Below are 6857 nucleotides of genomic sequence, written 5' to 3'. Positions count from 1 at the left end.
GCAGAGCGTGCCTCGGTCTGACTACGTGGGGCACAGACAGACGAAGACCAAGTGCTTAGTCCCTACTCTCCCTCGTTCAGTGCCCTGCACCCACTGGAGATGGCTAATAGAAAGGGGAGACTATGGAATAGAATAAGGGAGAATATTCAAACGGGGGCGTATTACGAGTCCAAAATGGTATATCGTTCCAAAATCTGACATTATTTGGCCGAGATATTCAAAAAAATAATCAAACAAGTTTTAAGATTCGAACCGACCCCGATTTTGAGAAAAATAATGCCAATTGATAATTGGGGTTAAACCACTTTTTTTTTTAAATGTGAATATCGCCTGATTTTGAAATGTTATACATTTTTGAATTCCTACGGATCCCTATTATCAAGTGGCATTCAAACATTTCAAAAAGCAAGTGGTTCAAAAAAGTGGTTGACCAAAAACCGATTCGTTTGTAAAGTCAACCTTTTTTGATCATTTTTTGGAGTATCTCGTCCAAATAATGTCCGATTTGGGAATTTTATACCATTTTGGACTCGTAAGGATCAACACTATCGATTGGCATCAAAAAAATAAAAATCTAAATTTTGAGCGAAATCAACAAAATGGCAAGGGGTTACATCACGTTTTTTCTCAAATTCGGGGTCGGTTCGAAAATCAAAACTTTTTTGATGATTTTTATTGAATATCTCGGGTAAATACTGTCAGATTTTGAAATGTTATACCTTTTTGAATTCGTACGGATCCCTACTATAAATTGGCATTCAAACATTTCAAAAAGCAAGTGGTTAAAAAATGTGGTTGACCAAAAACCGATTCGTTTGTAAAGTCAACCTTTTATGTTGATTTTTTGGAATATCTCGTCCAAATAATGTCCGATTTGGGAATTTTATACCATTTTGGACTCGTAAGGATCCCTACTATCAATTGGCATTCCAACATTTCAAAAATCAAGTGGTTAAAAAAAGTTTTTGAACAAAAACCGATTCGTTTGTAAAGTCAACCTTTTTTGATCATTTTTTGGAGTATCTCGTCCAAATAATGTCCGATTTGGGAATTTTATACCATTTTGGACTCGTAAGGATCAACACTATCGATTGGCATCAAACAAATAAAAATCCAAATTTTGACCGAAATCAACAAAATGGCAAGGGGTTACATCACGTTTTTTCTCAAATTCGGGGTCGGTTCGAAAATCAAAACTTTTTTGATGATTTTTATTGAATATCTCGGGTAAATACTGTCAGATTTTGAAATGTTATACCTTTTTGAATTCGTACGGATCCCTACTATCAATTGGCATTCAAACATTTCAAAAATCGAGTGGTTGAAAAAAGTTTTTGAACAAAAACCGATTCGTTTGTAAAGTCAACCTTTTATGTTGATTTTTTGGAATATCTCGTCCAAATAATGTCCGATTTGGGAATTTTATACCATTTTGGACTCGTAAGGATCAACACTATCGATTGGCATCAAAAAAATAAAAATCTAAATTTTGACCGAAATCAACAAAATGGCAAGGGGTTACATCACGTTTTTTCTCAAATTCGGGGTCGGTTCGAAAATCAAAACTTTTTTGATGATTTTTATTGAATATCTCGGGTAAATACTGTCAGATTTTGAAATGTTATACCTTTTTGAATTCGTACGGATCCCTACTATCAATTGGCATTCAAACATTTCAAAAATCAAGTGGTTAAAAAAAGTGGTTGACCAAGATCCGATTCGTTTGTAAAGTCAACCTTTTATGTTGATTTTTCGAGTATCTCGTCCAACTAATGTCCGATTTGGGAATTTTATACCATTTTGGACTCGTAAGGATCAACACTATCGATTGGCATCAAAAAAATAAAAATCTAAATTTTGACCGAAATCAACAAAATGGCAAGGGGTTACATCACGTTTTTTCTCAAATTCGGGGTCGGTTCGAAAATCAAAACTTTTTTGATGATTTTTATTGAATATCTCGGGTAAATACTGTCAGATTTTGAAATGTTATACCTTTCTAAATTCGTACAGATCCCTACTATCAATTGGCATTCAAACATTTCAAAAATAGAGTGGTTAAAAAAAGTTTTTGAACAAAAACCGATTCGTTTGTAAAGTCAACCTTTTTTGATCATTTTTTTGAGTATCTCGTCCAAATAATGTACGATTTGGGAATTTTATACCAGTTTGGACTCGTAAGGATCAACACTATCGATTGGCATCAAAAAAATAAAAATCTAAATTTTGACCGAAATCAACAAAATGGCAAGGGGTTACATCACGTTTTTTCTCAAATTCGGGGTCGGTTCGAAAATCAAAACTTTTTTGATGATTTTTATTGAATATCTCGGGTAAATACTGTCAGATTTTGAAATGTTATACCTTTTTGAATTCGTACGGATCCCTACTATCAATTGGCATTCAAACATTTCAAAAAGCAAGTGGTTAAAAAAAGTGGTTGACCAAAAACCGATTCGTTTGTAAAGTCAACCTTTTATGTTGATTTTTTGGAATATCTCGTCCAAATAATGTCCGATTTGGGAATTTTATACCATTTTGGACTCGTAAGGATCAACACTATCGATTGGCATCAAAAAAATAAAAATCCAAATTTTGACCGAAATCAACAAAATGGCAAGCGGTTACATCACGTTTTTTCTCAAATTCGGGGTCGGTTCGAAAATCAAAACTTTTTTGATGATTTTTATTGAATATCTCGGGTAAATACTGTCAGATTTTGAAATGTTATACCTTTTTGAATTCGTACGGATCCCTACTATCAATTGGCATTCAAATATTTCAAAAATCAAGTGGTTAAAAAAAGTGGTTGACCAAGATCCGATTCGTTTGTAAAGTCAACCTTTTTTGTTGACTTTTTGGAATATCTCGACCAAATAATGTCCGATTTGGGAATTTTATACCATTTTGGATTAAGGATCAACACTATCGATTGGCATCAAAAAAATAAAAATCTAAATTTTGACCGAAATCAACAAAATGGCAAGGGGTTACATCACGTTTTTTCTCAAATTCGGGGTCGGTTCGAAAATCAAAACTTTTTTGATGATTTTTATTGAATATCTCGGGTAAATACTGTCAGATTTTGAAATGTTATACCTTTTTGAATTCGTACGGATCCCTACTATCAATTGGCATTCAAACATTTCAAAAATCAAGTGGTTAAAAAAAGTGGTTGACCAAAAACCGATTCGTTTGTAAAGTCAACCTTTTATGTTGATTTTTTGGAATATCTCGTCCAAATAATGTCCGATTTGGGAATTTTATACCATTTTGGACTCGTAAGGATCAACACTATCGATTGGCATCAAAAAAATAAAAATCTAAATTTTGACCGAAATCAACAAAATGGCAAGGGGTTACATCACGTTTTTTCTCAAATTCGGGGTCGGTTCGAAAATCAAAACTTTTTTGATGATTTTTATTGAATATCTCGGGTAAATACTGTCAGATTTTGAAATGTTATACCTTTTTGAATTCGTACGGATCCCTACTATCAATTGGCATTCAAACATTTAAAAAATCGAGTGGTTAAAAAAAGTTTTTGAACAAAAACCGATTCGTTTGTAAAGTCAACCTTTTTTGATCATTTTTTGGAGTATCTCGTCCAAATAATGTCCGATTTGGGAATTTTATACCATTTTGGACTCGTAAGGATCAACACTATCGATTGGCATCAAAAAAATAAAAATCCAAATTTTGACCGAAATCAACAAAATGGCAAGCGGTTACATCACGTTTTTTCTCAAATTCGGGGTCGGTTCGAAAATCAAAACTTTTTTGATGATTTTTATTGAATATCTCGGGTAAATACTGTCAGATTTTGAAATGTTATACCTTTTTGAATTCGTACGGATCCCTACTATCAATTGGCATTCAAATATTTCAAAAATCAAGTGGTTAAAAAAAGTGGTTGACCAAGATCCGATTCGTTTGTAAAGTCAACCTTTTTTGTTGACTTTTTGGAATATCTCGACCAAATAATGTCCGATTTGGGAATTTTATACCATTTTGGATTAAGGATCAACACTATCGATTGGCATCAAAAAAATAAAAATCTAAATTTTGACCGAAATCAACAAAATGGCAAGGGGTTACATCACGTTTTTTCTCAAATTCGGGGTCGGTTCGAAAATCAAAACTTTTTTGATGATTTTTATTGAATATCTCGGGTAAATACTGTCAGATTTTGAAATGTTATACCTTTTTGAATTCGTACGGATCCCTACTATCAATTGGCATTCAAACATTTCAAAAATCAAGTGGTTAAAAAAAGTGGTTGACCAAAAACCGATTCGTTTGTAAAGTCAACCTTTTATGTTGATTTTTTGGAATATCTCGTCCAAATAATGTCCGATTTGGGAATTTTATACCATTTTGGACTCGTAAGGATCAACACTATCGATTGGCATCAAAAAAATAAAAATCTAAATTTTGACCGAAATCAACAAAATGGCAAGGGGTTACATCACGTTTTTTCTCAAATTCGGGGTCGGTTCGAAAATCAAAACTTTTTTGATGATTTTTATTGAATATCTCGGGTAAATACTGTCAGGTTTTGAAATGTTATACCTTTTTGAATTCGTACGGATCCCTACTATCAATTGGCATTCAAACATTTAAAAAATCGAGTGGTTAAAAAAAGTTTTTGAACAAAAACCGATTCGTTTGTAAAGTCAACCTTTTATGTTGATTTTTTGGAATATCTCGTCCAAATAATGTCCGATTTGGGAATTTTATACCAGTTTGGACTCGTAAGGATCAACACTATCGATTGGCATCAAACAAATAAAAATCCAAATTTTGACCGAAATCAACAAAATGGCAAGGGGTTACATCACGTTTTTTCTCAAATTCGGGGTCGGTTCGAAAATCAAAACTTTTTTGATGATTTTTATTGAATATCTCGGGTAAATACTGTCAGATTTTGAAATGTTATACCTTTTTGAATTCGTACGGATCCCTACTATCAATTGGCATTCAAACATTTCAAAAAGCAAGTGGTTAAAAAAAGTGGTTGACCAAGATCCGATTCGTTTGTAAAGTCAACCTTTTTTGTTGATTGTTTGGAATATCTCGACCAAATAATGTCCGATTTGGGAATTTTATACCATTTTGGACTCGTAAGGATCAACACTATCGATTGGCATCAAAAAAATAAAAATCTAAATTTTGACCGAAATCAACAAAATGGCAAGGGGTTACATCACGTTTTTTCTCAAATTCGGGGTCGGTTCGAAAATCAAAACTTTTTTGATGATTTTTATTGAATATCTCGGGTAAATACTGTCAGATTTTGAAATGTTATACCTTTTTGAATTCGTACGGATCCCTACTATCAATTGGCATTCAAACATTTCAAAAATCAAGTGGTTAAAAAAAGTGGTTGACCAAAAACCGATTCGTTTGTAAAGTCAACCTTTTATGTTGATTTTTTGGAATATCTCGTCCAAATAATGTCCGATTTGGGAATTTTATACCATTTTGGACTCGTAAGGATCAACACTATCGATTGGCATCAAAAAAATAAAAATCTAAATTTTGACCGAAATCAACAAAATGGCAAGGGGTTACATCACGTTTTTTCTCAAATTCGGGGTCGGTTCGAAACTCAAAACTTTTTTGATGATTTTTATTGAATATCTCGGGTAAATACTGTCAGATTTTGAAATGTTATACCTTTTTGAATTCGTACGGATCCCTACTATCAATTGGCATTCAAACATTTAAAAAATCGAGTGGTTAAAAAAAGTTTTTGAACAAAAACCGATTCGTTTGTAAAGTCAACCTTTTATGTTGATTTTTTGGAATATCTCGTCCAAATAATGTCCGATTTGGGAATTTTATACCAGTTTGGACTCGTAAGGATCAACACTTTCGATTGGCATCAAAAAAATAAAAATCTAAATTTTGACCGAAATCAACAAAATGGCAAGGGGTTACATCACGTTTTTTCTCAAATTCGGGGTCGGTTCGAAAATCAAAACTTTTTTGATGATTTTTATTGAATATCTCGGGTAAATACTGTCAGATTTTGAAATGTTATACCTTTTTGAATTCGTACGGATCCCTACTATCAATTGGCATTCAAACATTTCAAAAATCGAGTGGTTAAAAAAAGTTTTTGAACAAAAACCGATTCGTTTGTAAAGTCAACCTTTTATGTTGATTTTTTGGAATATCTCGTCCAAATAATGTCCGATTTGGGAATTTTATACCAGTTTGGACTCGTAAGGATCAACACTATCGATTGGCATCAAACAAATAAAAATCCAAATTTTGACCGAAATCAACAAAATGGCAAGGGGTTACATCACGTTTTTTCTCAAATTCGGGGTCGGTTCGAAAATCAAAACTTTTTTGATGATTTTTATTGAATATCTCGGGTAAATACTGTCAGATTTTGAAATGTTATACCTTTTTGAATTCGTACGGATCCCTACTATCAATTGGCATTCAAACATTTCAAAAAGCAAGTGGTTAAAAAAAGTGGTTGACCAAGATCCGATTCGTTTGTAAAGTCAACCTTTTTTGTTGATTGTTTGGAATATCTCGACCAAATAATGTCCGATTTGGGAATTTTATACCATTTTGGACTCGTAAGGATCAACACTATCGATTGGCATCAAAAAAATAAAAATCTAAATTTTGACCGAAATCAACAAAATGGCAAGGGGTTACATCACGTTTTTTCTCAAATTCGGGGTCGGTTCGAAAATCAAAACTTTTTTGATGATTTTTATTGAATATCTCGGGTAAATACTGTCAGATTTTGAAATGTTATACCTTTTTACTTGTACGGATCCCTACTATCAATTGGCATTCAAACATTTCAAAAATCAAGTGGTTAAAAAAAG

The sequence above is a fragment of the Drosophila montana genome, unplaced genomic scaffold, assembly GCF_035044405.1.
Source record: "Drosophila montana isolate Dmon_TW-CO22-7 unplaced genomic scaffold, ASM3504440v1 contig_2482_1, whole genome shotgun sequence".
Lineage (NCBI taxonomy): Eukaryota > Metazoa > Arthropoda > Insecta > Diptera > Drosophilidae > Drosophila > Drosophila montana.
Note: the sequence above shows the minus strand (reverse complement) of the source record.